The 20,895-nt window shown below is 42.6% G+C and overlaps 1 protein-coding gene across 14 annotated transcripts in view; it reads left to right on the top strand.

Annotated features, from left to right (window-relative positions):
• SGMS1 (sphingomyelin synthase 1) overlaps positions 1–20,895 on the top strand; it is a 101,262-nt gene that overhangs the window by 25,481 nt on the left and 54,886 nt on the right. For 8 of the 14 annotated variants that reach the window (XM_054206944.1, XM_054206941.1, XM_054206954.1 and 5 more), the window contains one exon: positions 3,475–3,593. The exons of 1 other annotated variant lie outside the window; for it this stretch is intronic. The gene's annotated coding sequence lies outside the window, so the exon portion shown is untranslated. Of the gene's footprint in view, positions 1–1,003; positions 1,119–1,601; positions 1,687–1,777; positions 1,799–1,844; positions 1,996–3,474; positions 3,594–20,895 lie in introns of those variants that run through there. 5 more of the 14 variants (XM_054206948.1, XM_054206955.1, XM_054206943.1 and 2 more) reach the window with 4 other exon arrangements.

Here is a 20,895-nt window from a genome sequence, read left to right on the forward strand (position 1 = left end):
ATTTCTTCAGTGTATTTTAAGGAGTACTTTAGTGTGTCTGGCAAACATGCCGGTGAAACATGGAAATACGTCTGCCTTTCTGTATAGAACAAAGATGCTGCTCTAATCATTGAGGCAGCAGTCAGTAGCTGGTTAATCCAGTTTTTGCAGACGTTCCCGATCCTTGCTGTTTATGTTGGATTAGAAAGTAAGACAACAGCCTACTCTCACTCCTTTTGCAACACTGCTGCCTGCGTATACATGTTAAGTGGGAAGGAAACGAGGAAGAGGAATCCTCAACTCCAAAGGTTCATGTCTGTGCTTTGCAGGCACAGCTGATAGACAGCACAAGGAGATATTTTTACTTCTGTGAAGTCTCAGAAAGTGACCCTTGGTCCTTAGATGTGGATACTCACTGTCCTAAATCATGTGGATGGTTGATTCACTCACAGTTCTGCATGGATAATAAAGATGGTAGCATTCACCTAAAAAAATATTTGAATATTAATAAAGGAAACTGTTTGCTCTTTCTGGAAATCCTGCAGGTTTCCGCAAGATGTAATCTGTTTAAATGCATTAGTCAGAGATGCAGTGTGAACTCTAAGCCCGTCCTAAGCACGAGTCTGCCTGTTATGCTGTGTTAGATCAGGTGTTGTAAAATGGTGCATATATTCTAAATAAGCTAGCGATGCTCTAGAGGGTGTTTGGGTGCTATTGAGAAGGACTGGTAGTTCTTAGACATCTTGTGATAAGGAGAACAAGACTGGCAAGTAACTTCAGAAATTAATCCTTAACGGCATCAAAACCATCAGAATTGCTTCTCAGCCGGTGCCTCTGCATTAGAGAAATGCTGTGGATGTTAGAGCAAATGATCACAGACAGAACTGAACGTTGTCGTGTTATATGCTAAAATAGAAGTGGGCTTCTCTCGTGCCGTTATGGCTCGCTATTGCTTAGCAACTCCAGAAACTGAACTACTTCCTTAAAGATATTAACATGCAGTTTAAAGAAACCGGTCTGTGAACTTGGCGGCCTGTACCCCAGCAGAGCAGAAGCCGCTGCTGGGCAAACAGAAGGGTCTTCATCTGGGGGAAGAAGCGGAGGATGGAGGAGTTTGGCATACAGGCTAATCAATTTACGTAAGACAGACCTTTTATTCTGAAAAGCGTATAACATGTTAGATTATTTTTTTTGTAAATACAATGAACTGCTGCACATTCCACAAGATAGGAATGAGCTCTAATCAAACCTTGTCATACAGTTCTACTATCAGTGTAATTTTGGTAGTAAAAGTAGTGAACTGTTGGTGAGAACAGCTTCTACTTTCTTCCAACAGAAATAATTCTGTATGTGGCAGAAAACGTGTCCTTACAGGGTCAGTCTGGCTCTATACCAGACTACAGCTGGTATCGAGCATCTCAGGAGCACATGCGGTGCTCGGCAGCACATGCTGATTCATGCTTTGCTCATCAGAAATTTGTGTTTACGTTTGAGCTACAGTTTATGCTCCATCATCTCTTGGACTAGGGGGACCCGCACTTCCTAGAAGAGCGGGATTCCTCTTCCTAGAAGAGTGGGTACACAGAGTTTGGAGCTTTCCCTCCAGATGTGGGGAGGGGTACGGCAGGCTGGCTTTCTCGCGGTTCACGCTGATGCTGCTCTCAGCAGATGGGTGGCTTTTTGGGCTTCATAAAACTTGGCAGATGAGTGAGTGCCTGCGAGCAGAGAGTATGATGTGTTTGGGAGGGTGACTGTTGTTATGAGATAAGAGTGCAGTTACTTATGGAAACAGGGCCTTCCTCCTTACTGAAGGCTGCTGGTGGGTGTTCATGGAATGGATAACTTTTCTTACGTTTTGTAAACATTAGCTCTTATTACTACAATCCTGCAGCAAACAGGGCAGGATAGCAAGGCTTTTACTGAGCAGTTCCGACGCCGGCAGTGCGCCATGGCTCTATCCTGTTGGACAAAACCATCTTAACTTCCAGCCTGTTACGGAGAGGAGTCTTCTGGCTGGTGGGTTCTTAGGATGGGCATTTGAGTGGGGGGTGCCTGATCGCACCCTCTCCAAGGCACTTTAATGGACTAATCTTGAAAATGAGGCAAGAATGCAGTGTAAAATCCAAAAGCAGATTTCCAAGTAATCCTAAATGTAGCTAAAAAGAAGTCTAAGAAAGCAGAATTGCCATGCTGCAAACTGCTTGCTTCCTGACAGTCAGTTATTTTGGTTTGGTTCTGCTTTAACAAGCAGAATTTGATCCTCCCCACCCCACCGCCCCCCCCCCCCCCAACTAGTCTTTGAATAGAAATGTATGAATCGCAATTTTTTAACTAATGTTAATGGAGCAGGGAAACCATCTGGTTTTACCTTACCTGAAAGCTTAATTTAAATAGCCTTGCAGAGCCCCATGTGAAAGGGTGCTGGTTCTCTTCTGAATATCCTCCCCTGGTTTTGTCTCCCTTTAAAGCTGTGGGGGTTGGGTGAGGAGAGTATTTGCATCCCAGCTGTGGGTCTCAATGGTTTGGCTAGAGTGCTCCTGGCCGTAAGGTTTGGCTAGGCTTAGATTAAGGTTAGATAACAGGGATGGAGAGAAGCCTGTTACCTGGGTGCTGCCACTTGAGGATTTTGGTCATGTGCATTTTTTTTTTTATTTTTTTTTTTTTACATTTTGTTTTTGCTTCAGTGCAAGTGCCTCCTCTCTCTTGTAAATGATCTTGGTTATCTTGAAGACTAGCAGAAAAGGCTTTCAGCCTTCCTCCTTCATTCCCCCTGCACCAGCTTGCCTGCCAGCAAAACCTGTTATCTGTGTGGTTCAGAGCCTGGGTGACTTTACCAGCTCCCTTCAAAGAAAATGTCAAGATTTATTTCTTTAGTTTGTGCCCTAAGTGGCAGTGTATATCCCAGGGGTTGTTCTGCCTGACTACTCTCTTAGTTAAAGGTGCTCTGGGTATTGCTGGAACTGGGTATGGCTTTCAAGAGCAAGACACTGAGATTCCCATGACATTGGGAGTAGACAGCTTCTGGTCTATGGTGCCCCTGGACTGAATCAGGTGGCCAGTGGGCCGTTTCTGGCAGCTCAGTTTCCCACATTGTTCTGGGGGTGGTGGTCTCATCCGAACCGCTCTTGCCTGGTGCAGGCTGGGAGGATAATGAGTGTATGCCCAGGATACGCCCCCGCAGGAATAGCGGATCTGCTCTCCGTAGGATGCCACAAAGTGAATGAAGAAGCACTGTAGGCCTCCTTCAGATCCAATGAAAACTGCTTATAGGCCTTATTTGGACATGGGGATCTTCTCTCTTTCTGTGTCCTTTAGGAAATACTATTTTTAAAATGCAGCTGTCCATGTTGTTAGCACAGTCTTTACTGTATATCCCAGCTATTGGTAGACCTCAAGGTCATCTTCACATTGTAATAACTCCTAATGTTTTAATAGAAGGCTTGCTGTTAGCTCTGCTTCTTAAGATGTAATTTTTTTTTAATTTTTTTTAAATAGTGACTCTTATGACTACGTGAGAAGCAGCTGGCAGCAGGTCTTCGGTGCTTTGACCCTCATAGTTGTAGTGAGCTTCTAACCTGATGAATCAAGTGCTCTGGGCAGAAAAGCAATTTCAGGTAAGTAAATGAACTTTGCATTTTCAAGCACATGTGTTTTGGAGTGGTGTGTTTTTTCAGTACTTTGTTTACTGTAAAGTGATATTAAATGTGTCCTGAATTTGGATGAGTTCTTGTTTTGGACTTGCACAGGCAGATACCCATTTTGGTTTGGATTAATCATTTTTTGCATGTGTGCAAGTGGCAGTGTACGCTGGCAGCAGTCAGTGGCCCCCACTTGGGTATTTGTATCGTCTGTCTTAATGTCCTGCAGCTGCGGGGCACTGTTTCTTTTGGCACCTTTACTGGCTGGTTTCTTTAAGTGAGGCTTTCATTTAAAAGCCTGGCTTAGTAGAGAATATGATGATTCCCTCCATTTTCTGTTAGCTTAGATGTTGCTTGTGCCAGCCTGGTACACTCTTAATTCAAGAAAAAAAATTTACGCAAAGAGTCGATAACTCCAGTACTAAATTCTATAATCTTAGGAAGAGTCAACTGAAAGAGGACTTAAATAGGTTATTCTTTCCTGCTTCCAGGTAAGGATAACTAAGAGCAAAACTTGAGAAGATGTAGGTTGTGTATAAATGCTCCAAAATCCCTACTTATAAGGAAATCCTTGTCCTTCTGTCTGTTGAAACTGGAGTGATATATTGGGTAGACAACCAGACTGGTGTCTGGAATACCTGGTTTCTGTTCCCAGTTCTGGCTTTGACATAGATGAATGACCTGCAAAGAGAAAATAAATGGGGCATATGCCCTTTCTTGCTGCTTGTATTTATGTTTTTGTCTTTTAATAACCCTTTGAAGCTGCACGAAGATTGGCTGAAAGGCATCTTTTTAAAATTTTCGTGGTTTTGTTGGGTTTGATCTGTGCTGGAAAGCTCCGTCACTAATTTAAGAGCTAGAGGGGGAGGTGTCGTAAGAATCAGAAAATAAGTGGAGCTATTGGACACAGATTTTGAGAGAGAATGTGTTTTTTAAAACTGTTATTTGTTTGTGTGTAACCTGAGTGACTAGCACATTGAATGAACCGAGTCTTTCATGCCTTCAGTTCTCAGTCAGGAAAGCTGCTGCCTTTTCCTCAAAATGTTCTGAAATATTAGTGAGATTGAACTGGCTGATTCTGAGAGGCTGTGGTGAGGGACAGAACAGAAAAGCGCCTTTCAGTTGGGGTTCTTCCTAATGCGGTTGTAATTCTTCCTGCAGGTGCCCCAAGCAAATTTGGTTTTGGGAAAGTTGGTTTTAGCCCATCTCTTACAGATGTCATAGTACTGCATGCGTCTAACTCTCAAGTGTTGTACACTTAAGATGTTTAGGAGTGCTTCCGCAGATAGTGTAAGAAATCGGAAATAATGAGAGAAATGCTGAAACTGGGATAAATGACTTTTTTGTGTGTTGCATGTAAGGCGAATCATTATGAGCAGGTTTTAATTTTGCAGTTGCTGCTTTCTGAAACCCGGCATTTATGTGATAATTGTTCTGAACAAACCGTAATACCTACAGAAAAATACCTACTTTCCAGACCCTCTTTCAACTAGGTAAATATTAAGGGTGGAAGACACTTCTAGCAGAGACAAAAAGCTCATGTCACTGTATTGATTCAACTTTTGTTTCCCCTGGGTCCAATACACAGATGTTATAAATAATGTAATAATCTATTATTTAAAGTTTAATGCAGATTTAATAGGGGTTGAATGTCAACAGGTACCTTGCAGGAGGTGCAAGGCTGCTTTGTCCTGTGCTAAATGAAAAAGATTCAAACCAAATACTGTTGGGCATGTGGCATACCTTGTAATTTATGTGAAGATATTCCTTGCGGATGCCTTGGTATCTGGGACCTCTGTATTTTTTGTGTATTTGTCTCAGTATATGGCAACATATGTTCCAAACTCATAGGGTCACAACGCACATGGATGACTTGTTGCTGAAATCTAGGGATTTAATATAGTGGAATATCAAGATACAGCTGTCTCTTCAACGGCTTCCCCCCCTCCGCCTTCGTACGAGTTTTATTTTTTTAAACAAAGGGAAAACATCCCTTTCCTCAATTGTTAGCTTTGCAGAACTTGAGCCTTAAAATAATCCAGGAAGCCTTTTGTTATATAAATACACTCATCCTCCAGCTTGGCGCTGTATGTGCTTGATATAGCTGCTTGCTGAATTCTCTTTTAAATTTAAACTTCAGTGGCTTTGAAAGAGATAAAACCTGATGTTACTTTTATATAGCACTTAATGGTTCTGACCATGGCAGCTCTCTAGACTCAAAGCAAATGCGCTGATTGTTGTATAATGACAGTGTAACAGTGACTATTTAAAGTAGGGAACGTAAAGCAGTGGTTTATGGCTGGAACTCAATTTCTGTATCTCTTAATGATTTTTATTTAAGTCTGTTACTGAGAGGTATGTGTATACCCACCAAATTTAACTCCATGGGAGTAGAGCCTCAGTTTATGTGATATCTTTTGAAAATATTTTTGACTAAGTTGCTTGTTCAGGAATACAACAAGGGCTTGGAATGGTTAAAATTAAATTCCAGTGCAGACTGCTTGGTAGTTTAACAGGCACCGAGATTTTCAGTCATCAGATTTCCCAATTAAATGGGCAAGAGTTAGCTAGAGCAGATGTTTTAAAAAAAAAAAAAAAAAAAAAAAAACCAAAAAAACCACCACAACTAAAACAACAACAACAAAAAAATAAAAAAATGCACAAAGGAAAAACTTCACTAAAACCCAACAACCACCCCACAACAAAACCCCACCACCCTGTGAAATGTCAAACACATAGGAGATAATCTTGATTAAAAGCGGTAACTGATCTATGGGTGTCGTCCTGTACAAGTAAAAGCACCTTTGGGGAAACTTATTAATCATGTGTGTAGCTGAAAGAATTTAGAGTTTTTCTGTATCCTGTGTAGGACGTGAGTTCATTGTGACGTTGACTTTTTAAGTAATACCTTTGCTGCCAGGAATTAAAGCTTGAAGTTGCTGATGACTGAGGAGGTGACACGGCAGGCTAAAGCCCAGGGTCTGCTGTGTAAGCACTGCCCTTATTCACCTCCTGCATGCAATCGACAACACTTTTCACAACACCACCTGGCTGATCTGCTGCTGGTTTTACCCTCACACTCTGGGAAAGCATGGACATCCTTCTCAGCTCCTGTTTGACTCCCCACCCCCAACTTCCTCCCCAACTTTTTCCAGATGCACATGAGCTGCATGCATCAAAACTGTCCTGTAGAAGTGGGAATGTCCTGTAGAAGTGTCTGTCGCAGGATCCGCCTAGGTAGTTTTGGTACAAACACAACGTCCGCAGGTTGTGTTTTAAAAGTGAGGAGGATGAAGAGTGAATCCATGTTATCCCCTGGGAGTACCTGAATCCAGTCTATGGTCTGGTGTGCTGCTGCTGCCTCCTTCCATGATAATGGAGCAATCGTGTCCTGCGTGAGGAGTCAGGGAGAGAAGCGATGGCGTAATATCTTGGGCACTTATCCAAAACTGAAGATTTAATTGAATTTTGGAGCAGATTCCCTGTGTTTAGTTTGTTCAGATCAATCAGAGTCGACTTTGGTAGATTTTCTAGCCATTGCTGCTTATTAAATAGCTTGGCTGGTTCTTGCTAAGTGGGTAGCATAGAGCAGGTTGCTGTCGATAGTTTCACTCTTGTCTCCTAATGCATTTTCCCTCAGACGTATAGCTGCTCCCCTGTTTCTTGGAAAAGGCGAAGGACGTGCTAGCAGGAAATGTCTGCAGTTAATGATAATAGGCCATACCTGCTGCTGATTAATCCTTAATCCAAAGAGGGAATTTTCCTTCTCCGGATTTGTTTGTGAACTGAATTAGAAAATGACTGTTCCTTTCTCCTGGGGCTGGCTCTGACTTACTTGGAGATTGACTCATAGCTTACAGGCCCAGGTAATAGCATTTCCCATAAGGGTGTACTCACCAATTCCCACACGTGTTCAAAGATAAAATGGGTTTTCTGTCTTGCTTTGCATCCTCTTTGCTTGTGCTCTTTTTTTGCTTCAGCTTAATTTTTACTACTTGGCTCTTGCGTACATGAGTTTTCAAGTTGGAGTTTGATGGCTAATACCATTCCAGCACCTTTTCAAGTGTCATATCATCTACCTGAGATGTCTGGGGATGGGACAGGGCACCTAGCAAATACCAAAACATTTGTGCTCTGCTTGGGTTCAGGTGCTTGAAGAGGGAACGTAAATACTTCAGCCTTTATCCGAAAGGCAGTTACTGCTTTGAAGTACAGCATGGCTCTTTTGCAACTCTCTCTGCTTCCTTTGAAGGCTGAGCAGGTGATATGAAATTCAGGGCTGCTCTGCTGACTGTTCCTGTAGCTCCTCGCATGCAGTTAAATCATCAACTATTACGTTGAAGTGCAAATGTTATTTTGTGCTGAAGTCATGCTGGACATAGTTCAAAATGTCTTGGTTTTTTGGATTTCCAAGGGGAACGTCATCTTGCTGATCTCTAATCTTGTTTTGCTCTCTGGTTTATATCTGGTCTCTTTGCATTCAGTAAACCTGAATTCAAACAGTGCTGAAGCATTTAATGAATCGGGGCATCCTCTTAGTCCTCAACCCAGGAGGCAGAGACTCTGATGGGGGATACTTCTGGGTTTTGTGCCTTTTGGGAAGCTGCGTTGTTAATTGGTTGTTTTTGCCCAACTTCAGTTGTTAGGTGGATCCAACAGGCTACGTTCCCTTGTTGAATTAGACCCTATTAAATAGTGCTTTCTTACTGGATAAGTATTGACTGGTTCTTTCATTATTTTAATGACAAACGTAATTGTTTAAAATTACTCCATGGTTTTGCAGTTTTATTATTCCACAGATTATATGGTTACTGGGATTCTTGCACAAGATACTTTATTTCAGTTCATTTGTTAACGTTGTTCTCTGTTCTCATGGATTTGTTTTCAAGATGCATTAAAACAAAAAGGGTTTGTTGTTTTGTTTTTTTCTTTTTCCTGGCCTGTGTTCTCCCTTCCTCTGCTGTCCCCATTTCCATTGAATAGTTGAAAGGCTGTCAGCAACTGTTTTGACAGATTTCCATGCACTACTTAGGAAGACAAAATGTTGTATCTAGTATATTTTGCTCCGTGGTGATAAATACGTAGCAAAGGATGGGTAGAATATCTGGTGTTAAAATGCTGAGGGATGTTACAGTCCCAATGGAGGGTGTCTGTTTTGTCACTAGAGCCCTCTGTGACTGTTGCAACTGTTCAAATCATGTGTGCATCCAAAATACATCTAGGCAGACTTAAATACCATCTTGTCTAGAGCATGCTCCTACCTTTAGGTTCCTCCCTGCCATTTTCTGCATTGTGGAGCTTCATTGCAGCTGTCTCCAGACATTGACGCATCACTAAATTCCCCAAGCTTTGCTAATAGTTTCTTGGAAAGCTCGTGTAAATATAGCCTTGGGAGCTCCCTGAGCTATACAGCACATCTTGAAAGGCGAGTGGCAGAAAAGGTAAGGAACACGCTTTGCAAAAATGCTGTTTTTATTACAAGGATATGTTAACTGTGCTTACAAGGTTGCTTCAGATGTTTCCTGAATGTTGTTGCTGATCCAAATAAGACTGATGCTCTTCTCAGCTCGATGCAGCTACTTGTCTGCCCCCTGCCAAAGATTGGGATGGTCTGTGTCTGACAGCATAACCGCCCTGCCATAGTACTGGTTTGTCAAACTCTGACTGCTCCAAAAATAATAGTCTTGCATGAAAAGCATTTAAATTAAGCCAGCAGGAGATGTGAAATCGAGCACTGTAGACAAAGCAGAGGTAGACTAATAGGTCTGGGCATAGCACTCAATATGGACAGTGTGTGTGTCTCCTGAAATCAGTTGTAGCACTTGACTTGCTCTTCCTCTTGATGCTTTTTGTTCTCCCCCCCACCCCGTCTTTTAGTCTTTTGTGAAGTTTCAAGGCACTAACTCCAGTTATGCAATGCCCTACAGTTTTTGCTGATCCAGTTTAAAGTTCCCAGACAGTTGATCTGGCAAACTTGCTGCTAAATGGATGATCTAATTCCTAGTGAATGCTGTGATCATAAACATTACCCTACATCGCAGAAATTATTTGAAAACTGGTGTGTATTTATTCCTCAAGCTGTCAGTTGTCTTTCAGCATCCTTGTTGTGCTCTTTCATCCTTAAATGCTTATGCCAAAGCTCAAAAAAACCTAACCTGTCAGCAGTTATGAGGATGTCTCTTCTCGTCTCTAGCTGCTCCTTAATCATAGCCATAGCTGGCAGTTTAAAAGCTGTTTACAAAGGAGATAAGGCAAATAGCTATGTTGTAGCTGTTGTTTCTATAAATGATTTTTCTCATACTTCAGTAATATTCAGCATGACGTTGTGTTTGTGCTTTGTGGGGAAGTCAGCTTGCTCAAAGCCAACACGTGGCTCATAAAAGCCAACACGTTTGCTCATAACCCCTAAGGACTATTGCTATGGGCAAGTCTATCGAAGCAGGAGGACACCTCCGTCCTTAAATCACTGCCAGCTCTGAAGCATCACCTGCCAGTTAGGTTTCAGATTTGTTAGCAAGGTGGTAAGTTCATTGAGCAGAGGCTGGATCCTTTAAGTGCATTGACTTGCTCTGATTCTAGAGCAATGGTTGCACAGGTAGATTGCACGCAGATGGTTAATCACAAATACTATAATTGCAAAATTGCTAGTGGTGCGTTAAAAGACACTGATCTTATACTCACCCCCCTGAAGATTTTCCCACAGCACTCTTTCGAGAAAGACTTTATAATGAACAGGCATCTCCCTCATCAAACTTTAATAATGTTATCTACAGTGAATGCTATGTTAAAATTGTGAAATAAAGGAGTATACCGCAAGGATAAAGAGCTTAAAAATTTTGTGACTCTTACTTGGCTACGTTCTGTAGGATTTCTTTTTACAGATCATATATAAGGGCAGTATTCTAACTCTTTTACACAGCTGAAGCAGGCAGTATGAATGTGAGCTAATTTCTGTGTGTAGGGGAAATAGGTTGTGTACTCAGCTTCACAACTCAAATGCACCACTGTCTGCACACAGAATTGCCTAGCCAAAAGTCAAGGGCATAATAGCAGATATTAATTTTTTGTATTTCTCCACTGTAAAGCAGTGCCTTAATTAGGAAACTTAATTCTGAGACGCTTTCCCCTGTGCAATGAGTACTGCTAACTACTAGTCCAGACCCAAATCAAAACTTCGGCTATTAAATTAATGATTTCTGGGGCTGTCATCTTAAACTTCCAGGGGAACCAAATGACGATCATATGGGTTGCTGTTGCAACTTGTTAATTCAAGAGCTCTGGTGCTGATTGTCTTGTGACAATGTCGTGCCTGCAGTGCTGTGAACTGGGCCGTCTTAAATTGGCGTAGTTTGGGTGCAGTGTAATTTGGCATGGTCTACGCTTATCCTATAAAGGGTGTTTCATGAGAAGTGCCTCCCGCTGAGCACGGTGTGAAATATCACTGCTGGTCTGGGACTGAGCTGTCAGCCTGTTGCTCCTGTAGCATCATGAGTTGCGTGTGTCGGGGTTAAGGTAAGGAAAGCGTGCTCCTTTCTGCACAATGGTCAGTTCTCTGCAAATTTGTCTTCCTCTGGAATGGAAAGACAAACATGGTGTAGTTTTACTGGATTTTCAGTTGTTGTTGTGAATCTCTGCAATGGCAGCAGGGAGGCCCAGAGGAAATGTGTGTCGAGCAGAACTTGGAACAGAAAGAACGCACAGGGAGGAGTTCAGGGTAAGGAGAGTTTCAAGGGGGACAGGAGGGTGAGTGACTATGCAGTAACGCCCTGCCATCCACGGCTTTTCTGTTTGTCACTTTGGAGAAGCATTGCATGTCATTTAATCCACACCTTGGCAAACTGTCTCTTTTCCTGTCCCTTACCCTCATTTGGCTTGATTTGACCTGGATGAGAAGCGGGCATTGGAGGAAGATGATGCTGACAGCCGAAATCTTACTGTTCAGAAAGAGGCAGCGTGAAAGCTTGCACAAAAAGATATATGTTAGGTATCGGATAAAACAGCCAAAACCTTTCAGGATGGTAATCCACTTGGTGATCAGTTGGACAAGGTTGCTCAGGTACCGCAAGATTTGATAACCTTGTTGTAAGGAGTTCTGCGTGTCAAATTCTCATGCTGTCTCTGTTCAGGAGTACATACTGGGTGGGCAGAAGGGTGTCCCTATACAGTGTGAAAACTGGATGGAGAAATGATCTAGAAAGGAGTGCCTCGCTGGAAAAAAGAAGGCGACAGAGCATCCAACAACCTGAATGCCTGAGGAGTAGCCTCCAGCGGAAGAGTGCTGTTTCACAGACCTCATTCATATAACTTAATTTTTACTAGCAAGAAGTCTTTTGAAACCTGAAATTCCAGGCGGAGTACCCAAGAAAGTCCGAAAGTCTGTTCCTGGACCTGTTGATTCTCTTTTGTCTCAAGGTGGGGGGTGCTGGATTCTCACTTGTGAGTGAAAGCTCTGCTATTATCACAACCAGAATTAATCCATCCTTCCTGTATATTCCAACCAGCATCCAAAATTGTATAGTAGGAGTACCTGGCAGGTTGTCCCAAGGAAAAGCGTTATTTTTACCCCACAGCCTTGCAAGGAGTAACTCTAAAGACTTAGAAGATTGTTTCTTTAAGTGAACTTACATAAACAGCAAATTTTCATCTATGTCCTGCTGCTTCTTTCTTGTGCAAGAGGCAGCATCCCTGCAAAAGTCGTGCTAAATCTGAAGTTCTTTTTCTGTGTATTTGTAATCCCATTGTTTGTTGGTAAAATGCCCACCTAAGGATTTTTTTTTTTAATGTTTCTGCACTGATTCTTTATTTAATTGGAAAATTCTTCTATTCAGCCAGTATCTGCTTCTCTCTGGTAATTTGGGGTGGAGTGAAAATGGACACTTTAAAGCAAATAGGTGTTGTCGTCCTGTGTTGGGAGGAGTTTGAGGTGCTGAAAAATAGGGGGGAAAAAAAAAATAATCTGTGTGGCAGACAGGAGTTTCAGGATACAGCTCTGCCCCTCGGTGTGCTGTGATTATTAGTGACGCAGAAAGTGTTGGGTACTCTGTTTCCACATGAAAAGAGGAAATGAGCATAAGTGAGTTAACGAATCTGGAATGTGGAACAAGGTCAATGGAGCTGTAAAATAGCAATTGGTTACTAATAAAAGGCAGGTTTTCTTTCTATGCGCCTAATAGAGGTTGTTTTGCTGGTACTGCATCAGGAAATAATAAATACAGGTGAGCAAAGTGTATTTTTTTTTTTTTTTTTGAATCACAAGCAGCTTGAGATGCATGTTCTACTTATTTTATATTGAGCCCATGGGCTCTGAATTCAGGCTTGCTAGCTCTGAATGCGTGATCCGTGCTCCCTTCCTCCTCCCTGCCACCTTCCTCCCTGCTCTTTTGGCTTTGACACCTGCAGGGCGCCGGTGCTTTTGCTTCTTCTTCTCCAGGACTTGCTGTGATGAGGTGCCAGCAGATGTGTTGCGTGCTGAGCAGCTCTTAGAGCAAGCCCGAGCAGCAGTGCAGAGTAGGGGTCAACAATACTATGAATTTGATTCTATGACGTGCAAAGGGAGGGGGGGCGATGCTGATCGGACTCTGAGCAGAAAACAGGGGGTGGGGGTGCTTTCCAAAAGCATGGAGAGCCCTGGGTTGTGATAAATAAGAGAAACAGGTGGTTCCCGAACGGTGCCTGAGTGGCAGAGGGCGAGTGCTTTATCAGAAGGAAGTGAGAGGATGGAGGAAGGCTTCTTAGTGCGCAGACAGGGATGTGATTAATGCTCAGCTCTGCTGCTCTGGTTGAAATGAAGTTTTGGAAACAACCCGTGTGAGAGATTAAGAGATTACTGCACTTCCCAGGCCCTTTCCTGTCTCTAAACTAAAACCTAATGCTTGTTCATGCAACACTGGTGTGATGCAAAAACATTATTAGTTTTGGGTTTTGTTCTGCCCTTGGGAGACTTTTGTTTTCTGAATTTGGAGATCCATACACTGAAAATAGCTGTAAAGTCCAAGTAGTAAATAAGTGAATGTTATTAGTGAAGAGGTAGAGAAACAACAAGGTACTGTAAAAAAAAAAAAAAAAAAACAAAAAAAAACAACAAACAACCAAACAAAAAACCCCTTCTTTCTCCATGATTCCCTGTGTCTGGAATGCCAGATGGTCCTCCATCTCCAAAAAGAAAAAGGTTCAGCAAAGGATGATGAAGGTAATGAGAGGCACGGAGCAGCTGTTGTATAAAAGGAGGTAAATAAACTTTGACTCTTCAGTGTGGAGAAGAAACGATTGTGAGCGGAGGAGGTGAGAAGAGGAATGTTATGCAAAGTGTGAGCAGAGGATGACTGTACCCAGGCCCTCCCCATTCAAAAAAAAAAAAAAAAAGTGTAAAATAAGGAAGCAACAAGCTTAAAACAAGGGAAAGTTTTTCTTCTGGTAATGTTTTTCTTTCAGTGGTGTGCGGTTATGCTGCGGTATTCCCTGCTGCAGGATGTTGCTGAAAGGTTAGAGGTTCAAAGGAGGCTGGATAAAACCTAGCCATGGCTGTTAAATTCAGTATCTCCTGGCTCAGGGAACAGTTATTAAAGCAGTTTTGAAGAAGGTAACGCCATCTGTGTTAAACTTGTTGCAGAAATGTGAAATTTCATTTTGTAAGTGGGTAATAAATAATGCTCAGCTATTTTCAAACGCCCTGTTGTATAGTTGTGTGCTAACGCAGGGGCTACAAGTTGGAGTAGCAGATTAAATGTGGGATTTCTTGGCTTCTGTATTATTTGATCTTTTTGGTAGCTAATGGGAAACAGGCGCATAGTAGCAAATGATTCAGGTGATAAAAAGTTGGTGTTTAAGAGCAGATTATAGCAGCAGTTGTCTTGGCTAATTTGCTGTGTTACTTTACCAAAGTTTTGCAATCTGGAGCTAATAGGAGAGCGCTAATAGCAGGGTAGGTTGGAGTGGCAGCGTGCCAGCCAGAGCCTGGGGTAATGATCCGGTTACCGTGATGCATTGGAGACAGACAGTCTTCAGTATTTTCCTGCAAGCTTGATTTTCAACATGAGGCAATGTTTGGGTAGCACTGAAACTCTGGGATCGCACCATGGCAGTCACCGTGGCGGCTTGGGGGGTGGAGGTTTCTTACACTGTACGTCGCTTTCTATTACGGAGAGGTGGTTTGCTTGGCTGGTGTATGAAAGGACCAAATTTCTCTGGAGATTTTGGTGCTCCGCAGCGTGTGGGTGTTAGGAGGCTTTGGGAGGTGGAGGAGGATGGAGGTGGAATAATGTCCTTTGAATCAGAGCTGTTTTGACATGCTAGAAAGAAATTGGCAGCTGTTTTAAAAAAAAAAAAAAGGCGTGTGTGATATCAAACACTGAACCACTCTATGATTTTGTGTAGAGAAGAAAGACTCGGAAGAGGAGATGCTTACAAACTTATACTGGACCGATTGGAGTGAAAATCAAAGTCTAAGTGAGCATGTGGTAGGGCCAGCCAACAGGCTGCCCACACACATGGCAGCTTTGCGGTGGTGTGCCGCTCAACAGCGATACCTTGAAAATTAAAAGAAGAGTCTTGGTTCAGTGGCCTTTATCCCAAGGTGTGGATTTGGTGACCTGCATGATAACTTTGAGAGTAAATTCAAAGTGATTTATCCCTCTTCTGATCTCTCTTGAACTCTGTCTATTGCTGTGAAGTGGCTGCTTCTGTATTTATGAGCAGGGTGGAAAATACTGACCTGCTTTGCTGCCTCTGTAAGGCAAGTAATAGTTCTTACTGAAGATAGTGAGGGCAGTATTTCTGAACGTGCTTGGACTAAATTTACAGTAAAAAAAGTGTACATGATGACTGTTGGAAGGGAAGGCATATATTTATTGCACAGTGGCAATAGATTTATAGGCGGATAGTTTGGTTTATAGATAAATATTGTTTGCCTATATTTCTGTAGCCATAAGCAGTTAACAAATTGGATTTAAAAGCCGAAACTTTGCTATAATCTAGAGACCTTTTTACATATTTTTTTTTTCCTGTCCCATCTGCTGGGTTCTTCACTCACATCTGAGATGTCACGTGGCACCAAGAGAGCCAAGAGAAGTGACGCATCTTGGTATCCCATGGTAACTCTCCCTTTCCTTCGATTTTAGCTCATTTGCTTTGCTACTAGATAGAATAATCTAACTGTGGGATTAGATTTGCTTTGCTCACAAATAGGGGAAGGTTAGAGTGTAGTGTTTTCGCTGTCTAAAATGATTTACCCATGGTAACCCAAACTGTCCTTTAAAAAAAACTAACAGCAAACAACACAAGAAAACATACACAAACACCCTGCAAAACACAAAACCAACACCCCTACCAAAGCCAGAAAACTAGAAGCTCCCCACCCTAGCTTCTCAACATGCAGGGAGCATCATTTGGGGCTTTTACTCTTTGCTTGCCATTCAGAACATTGAAGCTTGTCTGAGAAGTTTTTGCAAACCACAAGTAGATATCCTGCAAGCGTCTGTTGGGCTCAGATGGAAAATTCTCACCAAAGCTAAATTTGTAATTCAGGTCTTGCAGTTCACACGGGCTTTGCTGCTGGGAACTCATTAGGTGATGCTTTCTTTTTTTCTTCCTTTCTCCCCCCCTTCCCCCCCCCCCCCAGTATTTTTTTTAACCTTTGGTTGTTATATGCGGTTACCGGCTGCATCTTAATTAGAATATCTGACATATCTCCTGAGAAGAGCTCTTGGTAGACCATATCTTTGTATTGAGATATGCTGATATTCCTTAGAAACCTGATTATTTTTAAAAGACTTGTCACTTACTTAAACCCATTTTCTCTTCTATGCCTAAATATCCACTGCTGACTTGATTGTATTAAAGCCGTAGTGGTATGATTCAGTCAGCCTGAAGCTCAAGGCTGCAAACACAGCAGCTCCTCACCTAATTTAAGGAGTGGGTATAGTCTTTGCAGATGTACATAAAGAGACCTTGAACCTCTTCTTGCATGCCGTTTCTAAACTATTCTGGGCCCTTTTTCTAAGTGCCTTCAAGCACAGCTAGTATAAATCCTGCTAAAGCAATTTAAGACTGGCTAAACTTTGCCCTGACAATTTGATTTTCGCTTTAGGGGAGGGAACAGCTTTCAGAAACCCAGTTTATTCTTGGAGGGTGTGTATGTGTGTGGTTTTGTTTGCACGTAGCTCGCATGTGCTGGAGGAGACCGTGGTGAAGTTTTGCAGTGTGGCAGGATTTGCATTTGCTGTTGCCACAGCTACGAGTGAGCTTACGGCATTTCAGTTCCCTTAGAGGAGGAACGGAGCAGGAGTTTTCAGAGTTAAGGTACCGGTGCAGAGATGACTCATTTTGGTGTGTCCAACTGATTTTTTGAATCAGTTTTTGAATGAGAGGATGCAACTGTGGTGTTTCTGTGCGGGGAGGCATTGAGATGAGCAATTTTTTTCTTCCTGGATTTAGGGCAGTTGATCCGTGTGATGTTTGCTTGTACCAGGCTGCTATGCTGTCATCTGATATACAACATACATCCAGGCACCTGGATATTTGGAAGTATTGCAAGATTTCTCTGGTATGTGCGGGTGCTGTCATCTTTGTAGCTGTGCCAAATCAGGGTATGTCTCTCTGTTTGCTCCGAACAGGTATTTAGTACAAAGCACTGTTTGTATTGTAATGGGACTGAACTGCCTTGTGTTCAGTTTTTAGTTACGTGCGGTCCAGCGTGCTAACACGAGCTGTGTGTTTGCATCGAGAGTGCTGCATGGTTAAAAGCAAGCAATAGGTTGCTTGTGGCAACTGAAAGTGCTGGGGGAAAAAAATCCCTCTTCTGTAACTGCAGGGAAAAAGCAAGCCTATTTACAGCAGGAATCAGCAAGGGTTTATTAAGTCACACTTTTCCCCCTGAATTTTCTGCATAGATTATGATGATTTCAGTATAGATTGCTTAGGCAGAAAAGGCACTTGGCCTGTCTTTTAGTTACTGATTGTAGTAGCTTTGACTTAGTGGTATAAAGAAATGCTGTACCTTTCTGAGGATGACAGTGTGTGCAAGAACTATTTTATTCTGAGAGTGCATTTGTGCGTGTCTGTGAGCATATCTCCTGAGCAAACTCCTGCGTTTACAAAAGACTTCTAACAAAAAAGGTAAAATTAAGGATTTGTTCAGTTACAACCTTCTGGTGGTAGATTTTTAGCCCAGTCAGTACCAAAAAGATAGCCTGTGTGCTTTTTGGTGTGTTTCTTTTTCTTTTCTTTGGATATAGTGTTGACCTTGCAAAGTGGAGAGAGTTCAGGAGCCCTTCCCAAACAAACCGGGCTTTCGTGGCAGTAGGGGAGAAGGAATCATGCTAAAGAAAAAGATCTGAGCTTGCAGTGTGCTGAAGAAATAAAGAGCAGCGTAATCCAAGTATGATGTGGCAGGCTGCTGTGCTGTAAATAATAGAACTGTATGCAGCCGGTGCCTGTGGTGGAAACAAAAACAAGCGTCAAAAGAAAGGTTAGGCGTTTAAAGTCCACAACTAAATATTATGAAAACAAATAATAGCGAGTTTGCCTTTGAGGACAGAAAATTGTGCCTATGTTCAGAGGCAGGTGGGTTAACATGCTTTGAAGATGGGAATATTTGTGTGGACATGGGTTTGATGTCAGGGGACAGCTACCCTGTGACCACGTTTGCCATTCTGATCATTTTAAATAAGTGTGGAATATTTAATAGGTAGGTAAAATGATTGGATTATACCTTCATCTAGATAAGAACAAAAGCTATCAGCTACCTTGCAAGTCAAGCTGGCTGCTTCTTTTTCCCAACAAAAGCCTGACTCGTCTGTGCCTTTCACCTCCAGTATTGCCTGCTGCTCACACTTCTCAGACGTGTCTCCTAAGAGACCTGGGACTGCTTTTACGTGCTAAACTGCTGACTCTTAGTCTGTCTTGAAATGATCAATGGTTGAAATGATCTTGAAATGGTTAACAATGAGCTATTTCCTCTATATTATTTTATGCAAAGTAGTACTACACCACTGCTAAAAAAAATCTTAGACCTGTTGTACAGAAACAAGGTGCTTGCTTAAGGAAACCAGAGATTGTGGTGATAGTTGGAAAAGTTGGAGCTGGGGAAAGGAGGACTTTGATATGTGGCAAATGGAATTAATACAGGGATCTTAAACTTAAATGAGGGACTGAATCTGAAATGTTGTGAGCAGGTGGCACACTTTTTCCCCAACAAAAAGTGGTAACCTGTCACGTAGGTAACTTTTAACTGGCATTGTGTCTAATGGCCTGGGCTTATTTACAGATTTTATTATTGCGCTTTGTTGGTACTGTTGAGGTTTTGAATTACTATGTGAGAAAGTGCTTTTGTATTGAAGATATATTTAAGTTTTTGCTGTGTTGTGAAGGTCTTTGTCTAACATAGCTTTTTATTCTTGGAGCTATGGGTATGTAGGCTTATGGTTTAAAAAAAAAAAAAAAAAAAACAAAAAAAACAAAACCCAAGGTGGGAGGGAACCCTCAAAACAAACCAAACTGTGTCCTCAGTAACCAAACTACAGCTCTGACAGAGAGAAGACAAGGTCTTATGCCAGCACAGACAGGAAATGAGGTCTCTCTGTGCTGTGCTCGGCATGTGCTAACATCCTCTCTCCAGAGAGAATTGCCGTGGTCTCTTCCCTTGTTTAGGAAATATTGTGTCAGAGGGAAACTCCCAGAGCAGAGGGGTCAGCGCTGTCAGCCCCAGCATTAGCATCTTGTGAGACAGTTTCCTATGGTAGTTCCACCATGGGTGCTGGGAGCAGCTGTGAAATTGGGAATAGTGCGTGGTGCCTTTGGGTTTCGAGATGCCCAAGTCATGATCCTATTGCCTGGTCCTGTAGATCTGCCTCAGTATGTCTGTGGTTTCGCTGTAGTTGAGTCTTGCTGCAAAATGTCTGTGTAGAGATCCCATAAGGATCTGTAGGCTCCTATAATTCCTACACTGTCTCTGTGCACTGTTCAAAGCCTTGAAGGTAGCCAGGGAAGAGATCATAGAATCATTGAATCATCTAGGTTGGAAAGGACCTTTCAGATCATCAAGTCCAACCATCAAACCTAACACTGCCAAAACCACCACTAAACCATGTCCCTCAGCACCACGTCTACCCGTCTTTTAAATACCTCTAGGGATGGCAATTCCACCACTTCCCCAGGCAGCCTGTTCCAGTGTTTGATAACCCTTTCAGTGAAGACATTTTCCCTAATATCCATCCTAAACCTCTCCTGGCACAATGTGAGATGGTGCAGGACACCTGGATTAGAAAGCCTAAGGGCTGCCGGTCACCTTTTGGAGTAGTGAGATAAGGAGAGGACCCACACAGGCAGGGATGATCTCCCCAGAGAACAGTCCCTTTTCTGAGCTGTAGGTCAAGAGGAAAGGCAAGCTCTTGCACAGGGATCATCTGCTGTAGCTTTGCCTTCATGTGCACCCTGTGGACTTGCAATAAGGGAATTAATCTCTTATTTTACAGGGAAATGCGTGTTTGCATAGCAGGTAGAACAAAAGCAGTAGCAGCTAGTATAACAGGCAGAATATTTGGCTTAAATTGAAGAGTGATGACTTCAGAAAGCATAGAAAGATGCTTCATTCATCTTGGAGGACTCCATCAGTCTGTGGTGAGCTTGTAGGGTGGAGAGGGAATCTAAATTAAGGATGTGTTACTTGGACTAATGATAATTTGGATGAAGAGAAGACTGTAGGCTATAGTACAACCAAGAGTGCCAGAGTTGTGAGACCCAGGAATACTCCTTCTTGCTGCTTTTTTTTGAACATAGTTGACCAAGGCATAAAGGTAGGTGCTGACCCAGTCAGAATGACTGGGGAAAGCCTTTTGGCAACTGCAGGGTACTATCTGCAAGTGAAATTTATCCTTGCAGGCAGCTGCTTGCCCCAGGGACTGACCACCTTTGTTTTGTTTTGTTTTGTTTTTCTTTCTGTTGGCCTCCTAACTATCCAAAACACACCCCTGGGGTGTCTGGGTTGCACCTAAGGTATTGCCTTTATGGGAAGGAAAATAAAAGAACACCATGTCTGCTGTCCAGTAGATGTGCATCTGTGCTTCTGCCTGAAAATCTTGGACTACTTCTAGTCCCCACAGTATGACCTTGTGTGTCACCGTGATGAGCAGCTGCAGGTAATACCAGCTGCACAAAGAGTCTGTCCTGAAGCTGCTGCTATGAACATTGGGTGGTCTGGTCTCCGCGGGGGGCTTGAGCAGTTGTCTCTGTTAAGGTTTCTATGGTCTGTTCTGCTGGTAGAAGTGGAAGGAGTGGGCCTGGG

This window comes from Rissa tridactyla, chromosome 6 (assembly GCF_028500815.1).
Source record: "Rissa tridactyla isolate bRisTri1 chromosome 6, bRisTri1.patW.cur.20221130, whole genome shotgun sequence".
NCBI classification, from domain to species: Eukaryota; Metazoa; Chordata; class Aves; order Charadriiformes; family Laridae; genus Rissa; species Rissa tridactyla.